The 23,716-nt window shown below is 41.4% G+C and overlaps 1 long non-coding RNA gene across 1 annotated transcript in view; it reads left to right on the forward strand.

Annotated features, from left to right (window-relative positions):
- Positions 1-23,716, forward strand: part of LOC112545126 (uncharacterized) — a 108,974-nt gene that overhangs the window by 25,641 nt on the left and 59,617 nt on the right. Inside the window, exon 2 of the long non-coding RNA XR_012904864.1 lies at positions 9,600-9,832. This is a non-coding gene — a long non-coding RNA (uncharacterized LOC112545126). The remainder of the gene's footprint in view (positions 1-9,599; positions 9,833-23,716) is intronic.

Consider the following 23,716-nt stretch of genomic DNA (forward strand, 5'->3'; position numbering starts at 1 on the left):
AAGTAAAATGCAAATAAACTACTAACTAAAAACAAACACCAAAAACTAATACAATGAATTAATAAACACAAATGAAGACATTTAGGAGAGAGGGCAGGATATGCAACAAACATTGAAGGCTGGAGATCATTCTGTTTCTTACCAGCCAACTATCAATAAAAGCTGCATGTGAACCTTGGTAGCTTCTATGCTAGTTTATGTTACTGGCAAGGTATTTTTCATAGACTTAAACACTCTGTTTAGAACATCTCTTTATATGTTGAACAATGAAATCTACTTTGTATCTTTTCTTTTGGTCCATCCTACATTCACACTCGTTTATTACTGTAAAGTATTTCATGATCTGGAGTAATTTAAAAAAATAATCATGGAGCTCCCCCAGCGTAATTTTCAGAGAATAACTTTTCAAAGTTGGACTTCATATTAAGCTGAGAAAATATATACACATTATATATGATCAGCAGTGTAAGAAGAGTAGGTTCCCAGAAAGCAACAGCACCAAAAGACATCACAAGAGTCAAATCAACAGAAACCAAAACACTACACATGCATATTTCATCCCTCAAAAGTTCAGAAGCTTCCAGCCAGCTAGTTGGGCACTATACTGAATTGTCAGCATGATTTATTACAAAGATAAAGGCAGATATTATGCATGAAAAATTAAAGACTTTCCTAAAACCATGAGGAGGTAAGGCTCAGTCTAGGCAAATGGTAGATGCCCTCAATTCCAATAGAAGACAAAGGAAATTTATGTGACTATGCATCCCACAGCATTAGGCCCTTGAACAAGGAAAAAATGATACAGATTATCGAAGATTTTTCTCTTGGAGCTTTGTCAAGTGCAGGGCACAGTCAAGAATATATAGACTCCAGAGAGATAATGGTTTCATTGGAATCACACCCCCAAAGTTGCCTTTTTAGCAAGTATAATAGGACTTTTTCAGTTTCATAAAGTATCTTGATAACAGGAAAGTGCCAGTTAATGGCAGAATGTTCCAACTATGAATTTTACGAAGATTAATCTACCCCTTTAGAAACCTGAGAAGCCAATCAAGAGGACGCCCAGTCTTAGATGTTTTACAATCTCTGTGGGCACAAAGCTCAACTGAAACTACCATTCAGCAGCCTAAACTGTCATCTTCATCTTCTTCTAGCATAAAAATACATATTTTCCCCCATAATAAAGATTTTTTATAATAGCAATAAAGTAACTCTAGAGAACATGGTTGTCTTGAGATAGTTTAACTGTGTCTGATACCTCATAACGCCCTTGGGATGTGGCCGCCTCATAATAATCACTTTCTTTACCATGCCTTGCTTAATTAAGGAATGAAGCCAAAAGGTCAATGTAGGATAAAAATGTAAATCTCCAGGTTTTCATCTGGACCCTAACTCCACATCGTAAAACCTAAATAATCTTCTGTAGCAAATAATGTCCTCATCCCAAGGCTTGATTCATTAGCAGGCAGAAACTGGAATATGCTTTGCAGACCTTAAAACTGTACTTCAGTGATCTTACAAATAAAATCTCTAGCTCTCTCTATACAGAATTATTTTTTCCTCCTAAGAGCAACCATTAGGTAGAGTTATTAGTTTATTCTCCAAGATAAGTAATCCTTTCTAGACTGTCTCCATGTTCTTGATTATAACATTAACAAAGAGATTCTGGACTAACCAAACATTTCTTTGATTATCCTACCACCATCACACCCCATCACTACACTGTAGACTGAGTGTGTTTATTTTAGAGAGCTAGAGACAATGCAATATTGTCTCTATGTCTAGTTGCTATTCCAACTCTACAATGAAAGCAAATTTTAGTTCAAAATCTTATTACTACATTGGGATACTATATGTCATAATAGGCAACATGATTCTGGCAGCTGTTTATCTTGCTGGTCCCTCAATCATTTGTAATGTAGCTTTCCAATTGCACAATGACATTAAAAATACACCTGCATTCAAAATGGACACATTTGACAGAATATATAAATTTAAACATGAGTTTCAGCTCTTAAACTGTTTTGTAGCATAAATGATGGATAGAGAAAAATAATATTTACGTTGCTTTTGAATAATAAAAACCTTCATATTTCATTCATGGTGTCAGTAATTGGGCTAAAAGTGTGATTCTCTTATGGACACAATTATGTATTTTCCCCCTTCCCTCACTCCAGATGAATAAGTGGACAGACAGATGCTTCGTTGATTGATGTTTAATAGATTAATCAATTGATCTAAATAATATGCATTTATATAAGAAATACATGTTTCCCATTGGAGATGAGGCTCATAATATGTTCCTTCCACACCCTCAGAATGGAGACAGAATGTTCTAAAAATGATTATTTTGCTTTTGCTAACTGGTTAGTTGATTGGTTGTTTTGCAATATATTCAATTATTGGGACATAATAAAAAGTATATTTTTGTATACAATCATTAACAACAATTTCCGTCTTACAAAACTAAACCAGGATCCAGGACATTTTTTTCATTGGACAGTGAATTGAAGTATTTACAGATATAGCTGTTTTCCAATACTGATTCTAAAAATAGAAAATATATTTTCCTTTTGGCACAGTTATCCTTTGGGCACTTACTAGCTACATACAAACAAATGTTCTGCTGACATTCAGTGTTAAGTGATTCAGCACTGGGACTGGATGTTTATGTGTTTTATCTATTATTCAGATGATTCAGCTATAGAATGTTTTCCATAACAAGTTTTGGTTAAGATGACTACATATAATCATTCAAAGTCAAAAGATAATAAACAGAATAAAAGGACATGGGGCTGTTTCTTTTTCTTGTTAAGCCTTTCTTTCAGGGTTAGCCTGTCATAGGTCTACCCTCCTAGCCTCTGCTCCATCCACAAATATGGAAGATGGGCCCCTGCATTTTCCAGCTATACTGTTATGACTACTAAAGGCCCTAAGATCAAGGACTCCATTATGTTAGGCGATGTAGAAACACACAGGAAGAGCTGACAACCTAAGACTCCAATCTTGCCATTTGATCTACATGGGTACAAATGTGTTTGATTCCCAATTTAAAGTGTAATCAAGCTGTATGTGAAATATAGTATAAGAAGATTCACATCCTGAACAATTCTAATGTTTAGCACTTCTAAATTATTATTTTTACAATCCCCAAGTAAATAATAGCTTTGTAGAACATGTAAAAGGTCTCTCTCTCAAAGAGTTTAAAAATCTCTATTTTAAAGATTGCATAAGTGATGCTAACAAACAAAATTGTGAGGGCAGGGAGCACAGTAGAACAGGGTCTACAATCAAACGGCTACAGAATTATTTACTTTCTGCATATGTACAATCATCAATGTTTATTTTAGGATAGTACCAAATGCCTCCATCAGGATGGGGACCAATATGAGGTTAGGCTCTGTACAAACTTGTCCTCATGGATTGACAACTATTTTGGCTTGTAGGTGTGTATGTCTGTATGTATGCATGCAAACTCCTTGCCTGTTGTCAACACATCACTAGCTCATAGGAGAGATTTGAATGAGGTAAGATTGGTGGTTTTCTGATCGGGATATGGAAAGGATCCTCATGCATAACACAAGAAGGTGAAAGAAGGTATAGGGGAGGGAGTGAGAGAAGGATGTGAAAGGGACATCAAGACTGGCTGGTATCATTAGTGGAAAAGGTGATTTGCAGTTGAAGGACGCTTGTGTCATGCGGTGGAGATTTTGTCACTTAAAATGCAGACACGTCTTCATGGTTTCCTGTTTGTGGAAATGGGTGAGTGTTCCAATGCAATAGATCGAGGGCGCGGGGACCATAAAGTTCAAGGGATAGGGAATCACTTAAATTAGGAACCAAGAAAGGTAATTAATAAAGTCCCACTTCTGTAGAAGAGCCGTTTATTAGGGGCTTTATTAGCTCTACTAGAAGTGGGCATGGTATTCTTATGATGCCCATCAAAGATATTTCACATAGGACTGCATCAGTGTATCCCTTTATTTGTTTAAAGTTGTATTTAATATTTTCTAGCAAAGTCAGATCCATCTCTGTAGTCAGAATACATTTTGGAGGCCATGGATAAGCATTCACATTGTACTCCCTGCCAGTATGTGACCCAGTCCAGGGAAGCTAATGATCCAACTAGCGGACCAAATTCTGGGATGAATCCTGGTCATCTGCCACCTGTGGCATGTTGCACATACACTAAAACAAGACTACTTTGTACTATTATTCACAAAATGCTTTATTTAGGGAGTGTCCAGTCAGGCAGGTTCAAGATTTGGCTTCCAAAATTTAAGCTGCCTTGACCTTCTCAGTCTGAGATGGAAAGCCTTCTTAGTTTAAGTTTGTGCTCATGGCTGTATATCTTCAGTGCTTATGAAAGGTGCTAAATTGACAACCCTGAAGACTGAAGTTTTATTTTTATTCCCAGAATCAGCAGAGCACATGTAACAACAGCACAAGCTTCACTACAAGACCTGCAAGTTGGCATCAGGTCTGATCAGGAAGTTATCCATGTCTAGGTCAGTCAGTACTCATGCCTTTTCAGTCACAAAACCTATGTGCTCAACCACCACAATTACGGTGCTTCTTATTGCATGGGAGACCTGTCCATTAGAAATTGAAATGACTCTCTGAACTATTTCAAACAGGTCACCAAACAGCCATCACATGGTAATAGTGATCTATCACTCCAGAACTGGGCGGGACTTCAACAGATGACCTAGCAGCAAAAGGCCATTACTTATCAGTCTCTTGAACAATCCATCCTCCGCACTGAATCTCTCTCTCATCTACTCTTTTCATCATTGAGATTTTTTTTTTTTAAGTGAGGCCCACAGAACAATACATTGTGTTCCTTCTATTGGCAGTGGAGCAATAATTAAACGCTAGTCCCAGAGCTGTGCTGACATACAAGCAAAATAATTTGGCACTATCAGATATAGACTTGTCGAAGCGGTTTTTAAAAAAACAAGCAAGCAGACAACTTAATTTTCCTTCATTCAGGAGAGAGAAAAGAACTGATGTTTGCCAAATAGAAATACAAAACTGGTACCAAAATATTTTCAGCATCTAAAAATGTATTACAAAGGAGCATACATTCCTAAACCATCTCTCTCACACGTACACACACATAAAGTTACTAGAGACAGTGGTAGTGTCAAAATCCTACTTATAATTCCAATTTCTCAGTAGCATGTAGCTCAGCAAACTATGCCTCAGACAGAAGTTGACAAAGCATTAGCCTAGGAAAAAATCTTTTAATATAAATTCCTCCCTATTCTTTTCTTCCAAACATTAGTTGAGACTAGGTTTGTACAGATAGCTATTTTCATCACTGCATCGTAGCAGGGGAGTCTGGGGATTAAAGGGTGACCTGAAAAGAAATTGGGGGAAAAAAGGATTGTGGCCTTTTTTGTTTCTCTCCAGAATACAAAGAGGAAATTAAATGTCTTGATTTACACCTTAGGAATCTCAGGCATGTCAAGTCTTGTAATTGTAGGAATATACTAGCACCCTTTCAATTGCCTAGATTTCACTTCTTTGATGCCTTTTAAGGTTATACTCCTTTACTTCTCCAGTGAGCCAGTGGTTTTTTTTTTTTAGGAAAAATGGTTAGAGACATGGCCTGAATTTCAGATGAAAAAAGAAGCAGAATTTTTTAGCCCTCCATAATTCATAAAATAGAGGCATCAAAAAGGCACAAGGGTATTGCTTTCTCCTTTGCAGGGCATATTTAAAAACAAAATATCATTTATAATCCAAAACCACCAAACCCATCAGCTTGTTCCAGTATTGTGGGAGGTCATAATCCTAATCCACTTGACGGTGACCCTTTAAACATAGTTTCTCATGAGTTAATTACTTTTAGGTGTGGTTAAGAAATTAAAATTCCAGTAGCATTTCATGGGCAATGGGAACAGTGTCTCTTGGCTAATTAAAATCCTTTTTAATAATGCAGAGCACAAGAGGAAAAAACAGGTCTCGGATCTGATCTGAACACAACTGACTACTTCTGCTGGGGGCAGATAGGGAACTGTATATTTGTTAGTACAGCACAGAAAAGGAACAGGTCTAAATCTTGCTAAAATTTAATGCACCCACTCTAGGGCACCTAGCTATGTGTTTGAAAACAAAGGGCAGAAAGGAAGTAAAAATCTATTAAAACCTATTTGAGAAGGAGTGCTGCTTTTGGGAGGGAGAGGGAGAGGTAAAGAAGCATTTGTGAAGCGTAGGCCTCATTAGAGCCACCATTTCTGGAATCCAGGCAAAACACTTTCTACAACTAATTATTTTTTATTTTCTAATAATGCCCTGTGCCATTGGTAAAGAGCTGATTTTTTTCCTTCCATTTAGCACAGCTCCAAAACGTTTACAATAAAAGGTGAGTGCATTTTGCTGCTCTTTGGCTCCAGCTAATTTTATTCTATAACACAATCAATTAGACTCCTGTAGTCCTGATTTCCTCTCCCCCCTCTTCCAACAGCAGAACTTGAATGTCTCTCAAAAGTACTTTCTCCCCTCACCACAATATTTTTTTAATGTCATAATAAATCAATTGTGGTGGGTTTAAATAGAAAGGAAGAGGAAGCAACCAAACAGGCAGCTTAAGAACAAAAATTGGAACATGAAGAGACACTTCAAGCTTTTGCTTTGCCACTGATGAGGCATTCCCTATTTATGAAAAATAAATTAATTCACTGCTTACATTTGCTGTTTTTCTAGTTGTGTGTATTTTCACCAGTAATTAATGGAGAAATGAGAGATTGCTGCACAACAAGCCTTGAACAATATGAGGGGATGTTTTGGAGGAGTGAATAGCTTTTCTCTAGTAAGCACTGTTTAAGGTGGTGGCTTCCTTGTCTTTGTTCTGCACCCTTGATGACCTTCTGAGATCAGATTGTCATTCAGAACAGAAATAGAGGATGGTACAGGCACTGACTCCGGGGTGCTCTGGGGCTGGAGCACCCACAGAAAAAAAAGTGGGTGCATAGCACCCATCAGCCAATCAGCTGTTTGGTAGCAGGTGGGAGGTGCTATCGGAAAGGGGAAAAGCAGGGGCAATAAGAGGGAGAGCAACAGTGGGGCTTTGGGGGAAAGGGGAAGAGTGGATGTTCAGCTTCAGGCTAGAGCAGAATTGAGTGCAGTATCCATGAGCAGTGAGGCCAACAGCCTTGCCAGGCCAACCAGGCACCTGGTCAAGATGGGGGTAGGAGCTCGTTCCTCGCCCTGGAATGGGTGAGGCTTTGGATAGAAGAGGAGGGGCTGGGACTATTCAGGGCTCCCATTGTGATTTCAGGGCTATGCAGGGCTCCCACTGTGATTTCAAGTAGCGGCAGCAGCAAACGGGAGTCCTGGGCCCTTTTGAATTGCTGGGACCCGGGACAGACTGCCCAAGGGGGAGTAATGAAAGTCAGTGTCTGTGGAGAGCAGAAATCCTAGCAACATTCAAACAATTAGCAATGCAGATAATATAAATGTCCAGCAAGCAAGAGAAGACAAATCTCTTTTCCAATTACTATGATAAAGGGGATTCTTCACTGAGGCCATCACAGTAGACAAGGCCATGTAGTCCTGTGGCTCTCCAGCTCCAATGGTAATTAAATAGATTTTCAACTCACCAGTTCTCCTAAAGTACTGGCCTGAATTATTTAGTCCAGGAAGGGACTGCAAAATTGTTGACTATGCTACATGTTACTACTAAAAACAATAGCTGCTGAAGCCTTGCCCCATGACAGCTGCATGGAGACTTGAAATAAAGACAAGCCTCTTACTAACATTCCCATGTATTTCAGATCTATTCTATGGCATGAAAAGTAAACTACATGTTCAGTAGAAATCAACCAGGCCCTTGCTCACAGAACTTGGCATGAACAGGGCTGAGAGTACAAAACACTAATTGGTGCTAGGTGCTGACTGCAGAGCAATAATTGGTACTGGTCATAAGTTGAAATCACATGGTACCACCAGCTCATTTAAAAAAAAAAAAAAAAACCTTGGTACTCACTCCCCACAGATACAGACCCAGGTTCAAGAAAGGGTCTAAAATGACAGCATGATGGATAAAGATGATCTAATCAAACCACGAGGTACAGGGTGATGGGTGATATCTAAGTAGCGTCAGAGGGCGGTAACCTGACAGCATCAGATGATGGCAACCTGATACATCAGCAGTGAGGTGTGATTTGTTTGTACCTGTATAGAAGGTGGTGTCTTGGGGGGGACAGTCTTTGTATGACCTGTGGGGTAGTGGAAATTTCCCACTGACTGAGTCATTCCATTGTGGCAAGTGCATATGTGTAGTGGTTCAATAAAGTCTACTGACAACTATTACTGTACTTCACTTAACAATAAACCTGGCCTGGCATCCTTATCTGGTTCAATCCTTATCTGGTTTGTGGTCTTTGGGGGCTCTCTTGGGGTCTGCTGTGGAGACTAAGTGCACAAGTCTTCACAGCACACATCACTGAGCACACGCAAGCCGCCTTTTGGTTATCATCATCAACGGAGTCAGAGACCTGTGAGGACACCTCGGCAGTAAATCCCAACCACCTCCTGAATAACTACACCCTTCTGAGCTGTAAGTCCTACAGGGTGGAGGGTTACCTCAGCACCTTCCATACAGTCCCTTTATCTGCAGCCCTATGCCTGGACTCATTCCTCCATCTGCTTGCAGGGTCTATCTTAGTACCCTGGTCCAAAAGGTCTCTTAGCCCCTTCTGGGCTCCCTCGAATTGTTCCTATTCTTCAAGCAGCCTTTTCCCCCAGGTCTTCCTCCATAGAAATCTTTGCCTCTCCAGGCCTTTCTGGCCCTTATTCTCCAGCTGGGCCACCAAGAGTTCATCTCTTCCGCTTAGCCGTGTTCGACAGCTTCTCTCACAGCCCCTCTGAGGCAGCTTGGAGGACCTATCTACTGCCCTTTTCTGGGACAGGGGTGTGGCAGGGCTCAGTGGAAGAGATGAACTCTTGGTGGCCCTCCTGATACTCTTGGTTTTTTCTCAGAAAGAAGAGCAGCTAGATCTGCATCTTGTAACCCTATTCCCCCAAAAGCAAAATAGGATATAAATCCAACTGTCTGCTCTGAATGCAGAGAGTCATGTTGTGTCTTCTGCTGTACTCTTTAAAAAGAAAGGGTAGGCCTTCTCATCTGGTTTTCATCTGTTTCACCAAAACTTTTACTGTTTTCAAAACTTTTATACTTTCTAACCTATTCTCCTAGAATCAACTGCTTTTCATTGTCATTTCTGGGCTCCAACAATATCAGAATGCCCCCTGACGACTGATCTGCCTTTCCCACACACAACCATATATTTTCAGTCTAGATGACATTTGTTTCAACTAACAGAAAACAAAAAGAGAGCCTGAGAGAGCCCATGGTGACTCACTCTGCAGCTGAATTGCAACACAACATGGCAGTTGCCTCATAGCTGACAGACCATCGGGCAGGGAGTTCCTTTGCATGTAAAGACAGAGTCCAGAGCAAATAGAATGACAGCATCACTTTTCTATCATGTAACTACACATAGTGACACACTATGGTATGGCAACAAAACCAGATGCCATTGCCAGAAGCAATAATATTATTCCTTACTGTCTTGTGTTATTCCCTGCAGTACAGGGCTGGAAATGCCACATTTCTACTAAGAAGGCTGCTAATAGGATTTTGCCCTCAGCAGCGTTTCTTTTTTTCCTTGGACTCTGCAATTCAGTCAGAGGAGTCGCCTTCAGAAGCTGAGCAATGAACTGAGACTTCCTTGAAAACTGTGCTTACAGCTATTAAAACTCTAGAAGAAAAAATTGGAAGAGAAGATGGATGAACGTGCTCCACGCATTATGAATATTGAAGGTAAGGGTGAACTCTTAGAGGAGAATATACAAGCCAAGTTTTAAAAAAAAGGACACTGAAAATTTAGTCCCCAAGTTTTAGCCTTATTAAAAATATTATTTTACAAAACTGAGCTTGAATATAAATGTTTTCATGATTCTTTCTACATGAACACTTTTTTTTATGTGAAACCAAAAATATCCTTTTAATATTTAAATGCAAATACTGCATCATGCATTGGGAGGAAACGTGTGAAGATGAAGTAGCAGTAGTTAAAAGCGATGAATATGTGTTTTAAGAGAAGGTGCAGTGAGGAAAGGGTACAATGTGGAAGCAATTTAGAGCAAGAATTGACAGAATTAAGCAATAGTTTCAATGTGTGTATGAGGCCGGGGAGAGGGACAGTAGAGATAGTAGCTGAGTTAATGTTATTGCTTAATCGTCCATTATGTGAGTTTTACACCTTCTTTGAACATCTAGCGATGGCAAATGTCAGACGCAATATGGACTAGCTAGACCATTGGTGTGATCCAATATAAAATTCCTCTTCTGAGCTAACAGGCCTAAATGATAGGGAGCATGGTAGATGTATTATGGGAAGAAGGACATTTAACCTCACAGCAGCAACTAACCAAATGATAGAGAGCAGATTCTTACTGAGAAATATAATGTAAAATCCTTTAAATTTCTTATTGGCACCTACTTACCACAAATGATTGAGTGTGCTACAAACACAAGACAGGCCAGTGTGAGTTTGACAGTAAGTATGACACCATGGAATCCAACCCGAGAAGGAAAAAGGAAAGGGGAAACCAAAAAGTGAAAGTTACTTTTCTGTTTTCATTGTCCAAACAGAGTGAAGTAAAAAATCTAAGCACAAATGGTGAAAGATCAGTGAGGTTTCAAATATTCCTTATAGTGATGGTTTATTTAGGGTGATTTTAGGAAGAGAGGTGAGAATGTTTATTTCTGGTGCTACAGACCTAAAATTATTTCCTTCCACAGAGAAATCCACAAGAACAGACAGAGACAAAAAACCCTGAGGAATCATCTTAGGAAGTGGGTCTGGCCCATGAAAGCTCATCACCTATTAAACCATCTTGTTAGTCTTTAAAGTGCTACATAGTTTTTCTTTTGGTTTTAGCAAGATCAGACTAACATGGTTATCTCTCTACTTCTATTTGACAAAAAACCCTGTGAATTTTATCTGACCTTATTATTTGTAAATCAGGTTCACAAGGAGAAAGAGGTTTAGAGTAACTGCTGGGAAGGAAACCCAAATGAGTAAATACAGCCCCAAATGCAAAGGAGATTTCAATGTGGAAATGTGATTGGTCTTCAGGTGATGCACAGCTGGTCCTCTAAGTTGCGTCCAGGCATCTGTAGTGGTGATGGAAAGGGAAATGGTACCTCAGGAGAACAACCTTTGGGGGAGGAAGGGACATACTCCAACCCTGGAGGGAACATTAGTCTATCATCTGATTGTATACTTTTGAATTCTGTGGCTGAGAACATGGCTGTGCTACTCCTATAGTGACACACTCAGTATAGTTGTGACAGGTCTATTATCACAGAATCGGATACTTGTGCTACAATTGTTAAGGCTGAAAGGGGGTAGTATCTTCTTCAAATGGTAAAATACATGGTCTTTGCCCTTTTAACAGGCAGTACAATACACAGAAAAGTTATACCTTCTTATTCACAAGACATTATCTTTGCTTGAGTGCAGAGGCAGGTCTGTTCCCCATAGTGACAAAAATAGATTTTTCTACTTTTTACCTCTCTTAGCATTTGTAGAGCAAGAACAGCTATTGGAGAAAGAGCTACATTTCATTCCCTCTCTGGCATCATTTACAAAATTTATTACTAAATTTCAGGGCCAGAGCCAAAATTTTGCCCTCAGTTACATTCTATTCACTCCCACTGAAAACAAATGACCAACACCTGTTCATCCTCACAGAAGGCAATTGTGCAATATGCTTGCATAGGTGTAACTGAAGTCACTAATAAATGTTGGCATAGCAGAAAGCAAAATCTTTACTACTGGTGATGATATGCAAGAAGGAAAGAACCCAGCCTGACTAAGAGTCCAAAGTCAGTTTTGGTGACTGAGCATTAGAAAAAAGGCCCACACCTTTTACTTGTAAACTGAGCACACCTGATTTGGGTCATTGATCCACAAGCATGGAATCCCATAATGCCATTTTACCAAGTCACTTTGCAAACAAAACATGGTTTTATTTCCTCTACTTTTTCCTATCTGTGAAAAAATATCCCAGCACAACAAATAGTGTCAAAGTTTGAAACAACTGATTAGCAATGGTTAGAAATTCATGTACACTGGGGTCATTATAACTGAGGTGCTTAGTGATGTCAGATTTACATCACATAAAACATCAGAGGCACTAATATTATTGATAACATTTGCAGTCAGATTATTTTTCCAACACAGAGGAGTACATGGTCAAAAGTGACTGATGATTTTGGGTGCTTCGAGTTTGATGCCCAATTTAGGACCCCCTTATTAAAGGGACCTGATTTTCATGGGGCTGTTAGTCAGCACTTTCTGAACTGTGGCCCCTCTTCAGATGTCTCAAGTTGGATGCCGAAAACAGAGGCACTTAAAATCGCTAATGACTTTTGCAAATGTAGCTCATTAATTCTTCATTATAGAAAAACATCATGAGTTACATTTTCAAAAGTGACTATCACATTGACTCAGATGATCCCATTCCTAATTCCTCCTCACAACAGACCTGCTACACAGGTAGTTATTGCTGCAGTTAACTTTTAACATGAAAAAGGGGGTGAACTGAAGCAGAGATGACACAGGCCTCAAAAAAGTGAGGATTAGAATTTGTTTTGTTGATCTCTTAATTTCTCTTCCCATCTGGCCCTCATATTTACCATTGAAGATAGTGAAACTAGGCAAAATGCACCAATCTAGGCATGTAAATCTATTGGATTGGGGCTAAATGATCACACATTGCTTTGAATCCATTTTCTAGTTAAACTGTATTGTGTATCAGTACGGTATAGGTACTGAATAAACTCAATCAAGTAATCTGCTGGTATAAATGGTATTTGCCTCTCTGAGATGGATTATGTAAGAGTTGCCAGGTAACACATAGTTCTATTTATATCACAGATATAAAAATCTTAATTTTTAGGGTGATCTATTTTCTTGCATGGGTTTTGAAAACTATTATCTTTTTCTTCTAGGTCAATCATTTCCCTCCCTATGAAGGCCTGGTTGTGGCTTCAAATAGACCTGATGTAGATTTATCATGATACCAGTCTCAGTTGTAGGAGTCCGGCTTTACATTTTACAGAACATCCTTTTACCACTTCTGGATACACCTTAGAGGAAAGTGTGTATTCATTATACGGGATTATATTGTTGGCCTTCAATTGCTACCATTCAAAAATGGAGCTCTTCTGTCATTCAAATGGTTTGCCTGAGCTGAAGGCAGTTCTGTAAAATGCAGCACATTAAAGTTATTAATCATTAGAAACAATGGAATTAACACCAGGATTTTTTCTCTCAGCCACTCAATTTCAAAATGATTCTCTTTGAATTCCTAGATAATGTTATTTGTGTTATAGAACCAGCTGAAGGCTTGAATTAAGATCAGGCCACTATTGTCACATAGAAAAAGACGTCCTTTCCTAGACTTTACAGCCTAAATAGATAAGCCAGACTAGATGGGGGGGGGGGGGGAGGAGAAGCCCAGAGGGATGAGAGAACTTGCCCATGGTCACACAGCAGGTAAATGGTAGAACCAGGTTTCCCAAACTGCAGTTCAATGTCCTAACACACTTCTGCAATACACTGTTCCATGCTACCTCTAAACTCAGCTATGCAATGTTTTGTCTCACACAGCAAAAGCTTTATTGTGCTCTTTCCATACAGCCTTGAGCTGTCTTTTTGGAATATCTGAAACTATTCCCTCCCCTCATCTCCATTTACTCCTGGGGCAATTCTGTACCACCGCAAGGGCTCAGAATCCATATTGTCTGAATCCATATTGCTTCCCTGCAGAAAAATTACTTATGAGCGAAGTCACAAGAGTGGTCACTTGCTCCCTGGAGCAAAGGGGGGTAGGGAGAAAGGCCGGCCATAAGTACCTTCATGGAGAGATGTCAGTCACTGCCAGGGAGTGGGGCAAGTGTGCGAGTGAGTAAGAGAGACTGTGTCCCTCTGGCTCACTATTACAGCATGCCCTGTGTGATGGGGCCAGGCTTCAGGGAGTACGCGTGAGGCAGGCTCTGTGCATAATGTAGAAGCCTGCCTGCTTGGTTGTTCCCATTGTTGTTAGTGAACTGTCCCCATCCTTAGTGAATTCCCCCAGGAACGTAAAATGGACGTAAAAGTTTAAAGTCTCCATTTGCTGAGTCGTGTAGAGGAGCCTTAATGTAAATGACTATATGACCTTAGAAATGTATGGTGCTTTGGTGATGAGAGTCTACATTTTTTAAATGAAAATTTTTCCTCTCAAAATGAGCTCTATGAACTGTTTGCTACTGACCCTTCTGGACATGGTCAATATTCAGTATAAATTGTGAGTTTGATTCCTCAGCCCTCACTTATTCAGCAGTTGACTATGATGTTATACTGAGCATATGGCTGCATATATTTGTTTAATAGCTAGGAACAAAGGGTCAAACCTACCTACACTACTATTAGAGAAAGCGGGGTAGTGAATTTTCTCCAGGGCTTCTCACTCCCATTCTCTATCCATTGTATTGTAGTTTAAAAAAAATTAACAAAATAATGGAAACTGGCATGATTATATTGTGTTATTTTGGCAAATAAATATGCAGGATCTTGCAATTTTGTGTGCAGAATGTTTGATTTTTGTGTGCAGAATTCCCCCGAGGAAGTGCAATTCCACTCCGGACCTGGGGATAGGAGAGTTACAGAAGCAAACCCTTTAGAGGGTGAAGTAGTAAATCAGTAATATTTTTAATAGGAAAACTTTAATGATCATTTACTGCTTTCAGACCCAATTGGTGAAATAAGTCTCAGATTTTAGACTATATTACATGGATTTGTTGATACGGGTTAAGTGCTGGTGGTAATATCAATATCCTCCCCTCTGAACACTACATTTGTATTATAAAGGAAACAAACTAACACAACTTAAAGCACAGAAACGTGTATTTAGGATGCACTTATGTACCCATGTGCTATACATGCCTTGTGGGGCACATTCACAATATCTACTATTTTTTTATTATTTGTATGACTATAATACCTGTAAGCACCAGTCATAGACTGCTCGCCCCCCCCCCCTCCACCTCCCGCCACTGTGTTAGGGTGCTATTCAAAAACAGAACAAAGAGATGGCCCTTTGCTCCAAAGAGCTGACAGTAAATATAAAACAAGAGACAGCAGCAGGAGATGGACAGATGCTCAAGGATGGCATGATACTGGTCAGTTTGATCAGCACTGGTATCAGCATATCAGCAGCTTATCCATGGTCAAGATTTTTGTAGGCTTTATAGCAAAGGAGAGTTGTAAGGAAAGATCTGGAAGAAGATACTGATGCAGCTTTCTGCATGCTTACAGGGAACTCCTCCCAAGCATGAGGGGCAGCATGGGATCTGGCGGAAGTGGAGGGGAGGGGAGTGGGAAGTTGCTTAGGATATTTTCCCTAGATTTCTTCCTCAGAATTGCAAAGTAATATTTTGTTTAAAATGAATCCATTCCAATTCATTGTAGGGACACAAGTCTTCCAAACCTCATTGGGGCAGCTGGGAACAGACTAAACAGCAATCCATGGTATCAGACAAACAACGTAAGAGTTCTGCTTTGCACATGGCAAGCTTAAATAATGGCAACGTCCATTTCCTGGGTTGCAAAGAGCAAGTATTCGGTAATTAGACTTTTGTCATTCACAAAGCAGGGATGAAGGGGAGAAATTCCACTTTATTTTTGGCAGCTCAAGTGACACCGAAGAAAGAAAGAGGGAGGGGAGGCGCATGGGGCCAGAGCAGCATGGAGGGAATTTGTATGCAATGGGAATAAATCTGTAAAAATGTGTAAGTGGAACTGCAGAAGGAAATCTGCAGCCGCCTGAGCCAGGCGGATGAATGGCAGAGAGAATGGAGGCTATTTGAATACTGATGTGGCCCTCACTTTCTTCCATTTCCATTAATGACATGCTCATCAAGGGCAAACAATGGGACCGGCTGCCTGCGCCTGTCACACTGTGTGGGTGCTGGGAATGCCAGGCTGTCATCCTGGGGCTGCATTTAGAGACCTGCACGCTAATAAGAAGTGCTCTGTGCCGTCAATGCAGACAGGTGCTTCCGAGGCTGGGACATGCTCCATTCCCTTCCCCTGAAACCCTCTTCTCCCAGCCCCCTGACAGACACCATGAAATGCACAAATTAACAGCCCCATCATGTTGGGCTGCTGCTGCCTGCGGTGAAAGCAGAAAATCAAGTTGTCACCCAGGGTGCAGTGATAAAGCCACAGCCTCATTTCTCTGTTGGTGCCCTATAATAGCAAATGCCAGACAGCTGGATGGATGGGAGGCTTTAGATTAGGGCCCTGATGCACTTTGGCCAGGGAATTAGTAGTTGCTGTTTCTGTGTGGATTATTCATGCGCAAAGCAAACATCTGGAGAGAGCAAAGGCTCCAGGGTCAGACATTCCTTGCTTCTTCCCTTAACTTAATAGAAAATGCAACCGAGGACATCAGAAATCACATGGTGCCTAAAACAACAAAAAACTATTCCCTTTTAGCAACTTTCCCAATAAGGACACAGGGCTGGAGAAATGCTAACAAAGACGCAGCTATAGAGAACAAGACTCTCAAGGCTGGATGAGCTTTTTTTTCCCACAACAAAGCTGTGGGGGGAGAATGTGGCAAGATTACTTGTTTGGAAAGAGCAGCATTTCCCAGTGTTCCTCTCCTGCAGCCTTCCTGAAGCCAGTTCAGAGGTGGGGTTAGCCCACTGGTCTGGGATTCTAAGTTCATCAGAGAGGAGAGCTGATGTCCAAGGAATCAGCAATGGGGCCAAACCTGATGGAAAACTTCACCACTACTGCAAGGACAGCACAAAGATGCCTGCTTATATCTCAAAACCAAAACTAAAACAGAATTAGGATGAATCATTCATAAGGAAAGTGACACCGAAACAAAGCAGCCACGTAAACATTTGCCCCAGAGAATACACCATGACAGAGATAAGTAATGGAGGGGCCTGAGCCCTTCAGACTCCAAGGAGTTTAATGACATAATGGCCTGAGAACTTCAGCATAAAACAGGAAGAGCAACTAACGAAACTTACAACGTAAAACCCCCCTCCTGTCATTTTTATAGTAATAGTAAAACACTTTATTGAATTTATGAGCTACATAATGACTATGAAGAATATAACTTGAATTAGAACCAACTCAGAAGTATAATATCAACTATAAACCCTTTTCTATTACCCCATCCCTTTATCATCATCTTATCTCTCTCTCCTTTAAACCATGGATAATACTTTAAAATTTAGTTTGGGATCCAGCTCCCAACATATTAATACATCACCCCCAACCATAAGCATCTGAAATGGACTAAGGATAAAAAATAAAGGCACAGCCCAGGAGCAAATTTTATATTTCAAGTTTAAAAAGGCATGATTAAAAAACAGAATTTTGGGGAGCATAGGGAAGGGAAAATATTCTGCAGGTGTTTGGCACAGTTACACAGAGCTGCACAGCACAGCATTATTTGAAGCTTCAAAAAACAAAATGCAAGTTATTTATAGAGATTTAAAAAAAAAACCACTTTAAAAAGAGAGAGAGTCAATTTAGAACCAGGCCCATTAAAAAGATTTCAAAGTCTTTCCTCCCCACGGAGGCCTTTCAGTTGCAGGATTCTGATCTGAACTATAAAATCTGTACAAAACCACAGAAAACATTGAGGGACTGTTTACATCAAGCTCCATTATTTTTGTGAAATAATGATTGTGGAGAAGAGAAAGTACATAACACAGCTAAAGCAGCATGTTTTACTGTGTTTTCTGATTCCATTTCACTCCTTTAGTCTCTTCCATCCCCAAGGATTTTTCTGAAGGAGCAATAAAATAAAATGGGTGAAACAAAGCCATAAGCCAGTTAAGTCTGAAAGACATGTCATCTCATCTAAAAAGAAGAAACGGACCATTTCCATGCCTAGAGCTGACAGCAACGCCTGAGCTGGCAATACTGCTATTCCATTTGATTTATAGAATAATGGGGTGACAAATGATGACAAAAATAAACTTTTACTGCACTGAACTGCTCCTTTATTTATGAAATTTGGCCAAGTAGTGAAATCTTTTATCTGCAAGTTGTAACATGGAGTGGAAACGAGCGATTATGGCGTGGTAATAGTAATCCAGTGATGGAGGCCGAGTCAGTTGGAAATGGATTGAGGTAAAATAACTACCGCACCATGATAAATGTGAACAGCGCTTTGCTGACAGATGATCTAACAGGTGTTCATAACAACTATATAAGAGGATTTATTTATGACTAGCCACAGCCGCAGCACTGTAAATCAACTCCAGCAGCTGCACACCGCTGAAACCAAGTCCCTGATGGAGGAACGGTGCAAGAACCCAAAGAACACAATTCACTCCAGAATCTTAATCATCAAATAACATTTTTTTAGGCAATTACACCGCACTGCAGAAATCAGAATTACTTTCAATTACACGAAACTGAGCTGCCAGCTAACTTGGCCCAAAAAACATATTTTGGCTGAGCATGGCACACAAGAGCTAAGCAGAACAAGTGCTCTGTAGGGCCAGGTGTCAGAAAGGTGAAACTCTGATCTCATCCAGAGAAGCCACTAAGCACTGTCATTAAAGTTTTCAATCAAGATATCTCTAATGAGAAAGAAAGTGAACTCTTTTGGCCAGATTCTGATCTCACCTAATTCTACAATGGAATAACACCATTGATTGCAGTGCAGGTTGCTCACAATTTGTACTAGTATAACTGGGAATTAAATTAGGCCTCAGTTAGTTTCTCCCAAAACTGCTGGTTTACACACATTCTTAGTGTTTATTAAAAAGTAATCGGAATCATTGTTTGTATTGGCTGTGTTTATGATTCAACTAAGCATTAGACTATGTTGTATTCTCTCATAAGCTGTAGGACATCAGGTACAAAAGATGAGAATACAGAAGAGGTAAGGCAATGGAAATTAAAGATTATGGTCAATGCACACACTTTTGGAGAAGTAATTATGGCAAAGAGTTGACTTCAAAAATTGATCCTGTGGTAGAATTGGGCAAATCACTCATACCAAATAATTTGTTCACTGAATTTCATATCTTCTTCTGTTTGTGAATTGTACGCATTTTATGTATTAGATTTATGCCATTGGTTTTCCTGTCAGAGATCAAGTGTGTGGTGCAGTGAGTGTTAGTATATATACATTCATTGTGTGCATGTGTGACTGTGCAAGCATGCATACATGCTTCTATGACAGTAGTAGAAATGGAAGGTTAACTAGACCATGGCAAAACTTTTATATATTTCTATTAGATTCAAGCAAGGGAAACATAGAACAAACATGAAAAATTAGGGACAATTGGAAATAGGAGGCTAGGAAGCTTCAGGTGCTGTGGGATTGATTTGTTCTGCAGAGACAATGCTGTCTATAAAGAGAGGATCATGGTAACTCTTGGATGTAGTGGTACCAGGATATTATTCAACTACATTCAGGGAGGAATTAAAATGTTAAGCCACAACCAGCTTAGCCTGCGCACAATTGAAATCTTACAGCTTGTACTGGGGTCCTAAAATAATAGCCAGTTTTAAAAAAATGTCAAGAGATTGTTTGGTAAGTAAAACAGGGGTGCTAGGGCTCCAATGATCGGACAGTAGTGAATGCAGCCCATTGAATTCTAGGTTGTGTCATCAAATATTTAAGTGCAGAATCCAAAGTAACTAGCGATACAGCCATGAATACTAAAGAGTAATCCCATCCCCTTCCTCCCACACTTTGGCTGTGTCTAGACTACATCCCTCTTTCGACAGAGGGATGTAAATTAGACACTTCAAAATTGCAAATGAAGCAGGGATTTAAATATCCCACGCTTCATTTGCATAATTGCATCATGGTGCTTTTTCAAAAAAGCACTATTTCGAAAGTGAAACCGCAATCTAGACATGGTTCTTTCGAAAATAGAAGCCTTTTTTGAAAGATCCTGTACTCCTCAAAAAATTGGGTTTACAGGATCTTTCAAAAAAGGCTTCTATTTTTGAAAGAACCGTGTCTAAACTGTGGTTTCACTTTCGAAATAGTGCTTTTTCGAAAAAGCGCCTTGACGTGATTATGCAAATGAAACACAGGATATTTAAATCCCCGCTTCATTTGCAATTTCGAAGTGTCTAATTTACATCCCTCTGTCAAAAGAGGGATGTAGTCTAGACACAGCCTCAGAGTTATAGACTTCCTGCCAAATATAAACAGAATACTGTATAGGCACAAATACAATTTTCTTGCTTTTTCACCTAACTCTTTTATCTTTCCATCTCCCTAGCATTTCTATATATTGGTGCTCTAAGACTTTTCTCTCCTTGCCTTTCTTTGAACTGCAGCAGTTTTTCTTCTTTTGTTTTTGTCATTCATTGTATCCCATTCCCTGTTGTTCATGCCACTTCCTCTGCCCCCATGTTTTCTTCTTAGGTGTTTCTTTTGTTTCTTCTGATTCGCTGTCACTTATGCCCCTTCCACTGAGTCTCCCTCATCAGAATCCCACCTTCCTTCTGCTCAGCTCCCCCCATCTTCCTCTCCTAGGAAAATCTCCCTTCTTCCTCTTTATTTCTTAAGAACTCCCTCTCAGTGCCTCATTTCATACTTGCCCTTTTCTGGGACTCTCTCTCTCTTGTCTGAAACATATCCCTTTCCCACAACCTAAAAGAGCTGCCTAGAGGGTGGTACAAAATTTGAATTCCCATTAGCTCTCTTCCCATTGTGCCTTTATTCTCATTGCTACTGCTCTACTAATGAAGGTACGGTGGGTCGAGGGTGAGGAGAATTTGGAGAGAATTTTCTGCATGCAGTTGAGTTGGTTCCTTCATCATATCACCCTCCTTCTAATCAGAGCCTGGCCTGGAAGTGTCAGTGGAGCTGTCTCAGCTACAGCAAGTAGCAGGCCATTGGGATGGGACTTATGGCAGATGTAGTGCTGCTGGTGGCAGAGAGGCTCTTGCCCTCTTTTAGGAAAACTGCAGCATTCCATAGCAATTAGGTCCCAGAAACTGTCCTTTAATGATTTCAATTTTCATCTTCATTCTCATCCCCTCACTCTTTTTTTCAGAGACCCGGGGAAGAATGCATATCTAGTTCCTGACACTTTTAGGGTCAGGCTGGGGTTGCAGCCGGGGAACACAAATAAGTGATGGCCCACACGATCCTCTTCCTGAGATCTAATAGCCCTCATCATGAAGGAGGGGTGCCATGGTGATGTCCAGGGGGCCGTACAGTTTCCCCTCCTTTGCGAAAAGCAGAGGGAGAGCTCCACATCCTATCCCTGGCTTGGGCAAGCAGGGCTCCCCAATCCTCCCTCTTCCCCTTGGCCAGCGTGGTGAGAAGTCCCTTTCAACCAATGATGATGTCACCGCAGCTGTGAGTTGTTGATCTGTACTGGCTGCAAGGATAAAAGACCCAAAGCCAGTTTCCCGCTGTCTGGCCTGTTGCTCATAAGAGCTGGCAATGCCGGGGCAGAGGCCAGGCTTCTTTCTTCTGCTCTGCGGTGACAGGAAACACTGCCCCGACCAGGCCGGCCAATGCGGGGAGGCAAAGGGGTAGGTGCCCTGGGGCCCAGGATAGGAGCAACAGCAGCAAGAGCCTTGGGCCCTTTAAATCACTGCCAGAGTGCGGGCTATGGGTTGGGGAGCGGCTCGCACTGTGCTCTGGGCAGCATTGGGCTGCCCGGGAGCCAGAGTGCTGCGCTGTGGGTGGCACTGAGGACTGGGCTGCCCTCAGCCCTGCCCCTTCCACCATTGGCCCTGCCCCTTCAGGAACCATGGAGTCAGCTCCCCCTCCCCACCTTGCCCAGCCGCATGTGGAGGGTGTCTAGTCCCCTGCCCTTAACTCTCAGGCCTTCCATCTAGCCATAGTTGCACATTCACTTCCTGGCTTCAGAAGGGTCACCTGCAGCAGGGGGTGTGGAAATTACTCAGGGCCGTCTCTAGCAATGCTGGAGCCTTACACAGCTCAGCATCTGCACCCCTCACCTGCAGGGTGGGTGCTGTGCAGTGCGGATTGCAGGGGCAGAAGCGGTGGAGCGCAGGAGCACTGTAGTGCAGGGAGGCTCACCTGCAGCCTCAGGGGAACAGGCAGAAGGGGTGAGAAACCATGAGCAGCATGAGCCTGCAGGCTGAAGGGCTCAGGAGGAGCAGCAGGCAGCCTTGCCCCTGTCCCAAGAGAAGTGATGCTTTTTTCTTCTGCTGCACCGCTTCTCTCCAGCTGGCCCTCCTCCCAAGTCTTCCAGCCTACAGGCTGATGCTGCTCGCTGCCAGTGGGGCTGGGGGATGGGAGGCCAGCTGGGCGCTGGGGCTGACCAGCAGAGACCATACGCAGCATGTAGCTACTAGGGCACCATGAAATTTGGGTCAATTTGGTGCTCCAAATTTCATGGTGCCCCATACAGCTGCACAGTTTGCATATTGATGGGGACGGCCCCACCCGAAGCTCAGAAAACAGGAAGGCCGTCACGTCATATGAGCACAGAGTCAGAGCAGCAAGTTCCTTGGTCATCTGGGCCTCAAAGCAACTATTCGGGCCACACAGGACAGTTTGCTCTGTGTGGGCACAGCACAGTCAAGTGGTTTGAGCCAATGAGCTGCAGCTGCCACAGTCTATGGGCACAGCTGCTTGCTGCAGAAAAGGAGAGAAACATGGCTGCTGCCTTACTGCTCAGTTGTAATAGCCAGTGCACCAGGGCCACCTGCCCATCTCCTCACCCTATGCTCAGTGAGGCCTATCATCTGGGGTCTCATGACCTAAACCTACTAGCACGTCAATAGTGTTGTCAACATCTCCAGTTTCTTCCCCTTGAGTGAGTTCATCCATGGCTGGAGCCAGCCTGGCAATGAGGCCAAAACTTGGCTGCCACCACTCCAGGCTTTCCGAGGATTTTGTCCCTTTTTTCAGGTAGGTGTCCAGGGAAATCCGCAAGTCTTCTCAGGACATTAAGCCCTGGTCTGCACTAGGGAGTTGTTTCAAAATAACCCCCCTTCTTTCAAAATAACAACTGGCACATCCACGCTACCAAGCCCATTATTTCAAAATAATGGGCTGGTTGTTGACTCATATCCAGCTTCTCATCCACTGTAATCCCCAGGTTGCAAATTGCATATCTCCTTTCAATGCGATTTCAGAATAGCTTATTTCATCATTTGGCACTGTCTACACAGAGCCAAATTTGGAAATAAAGTACTATTCTGAAATGTCCCTTACTCCTCATGAGGTTTACAGGGACATTGGGACAGTGAGACTGAAATAACAGGCTTCCAGTGAAGACGCAGGATAGCTATTTTGGGATGCTCCAGTATCCCAAAATAGCATTGCAATGTAGACATACCCCAAGTCAAAGTAATGTATCTACAATAACAGAGCCTGCCTCAGACTTAGTTTGAGACTCCCCTGTAGCAGGCACACGCTCTCAATTTTGTTATTTTGGGAATTATTATTTTGAATTTAGTTATTTCAGAATAGTTTCCTAGTGTAGACATTGCCTAATAGTTCTGGGTTTTGTCAGCAGAGTCACATGTTGAGCTACTTGGGGAGGGGAAAATCCTCCTTCTCCCTCCTGGTTACTCTGTGGCTCCCTAGCAGCTGCTGCTTTCACCGGCTCAGCCACCGAGTGCAGCAAAAAAAAGCTCAGAGCAGCAGCATGTCCCTG

This window comes from Pelodiscus sinensis, chromosome 6 (assembly GCF_049634645.1).
Source record: "Pelodiscus sinensis isolate JC-2024 chromosome 6, ASM4963464v1, whole genome shotgun sequence".
In the NCBI taxonomy this organism is placed as follows: domain Eukaryota; kingdom Metazoa; phylum Chordata; order Testudines; family Trionychidae; genus Pelodiscus; species Pelodiscus sinensis.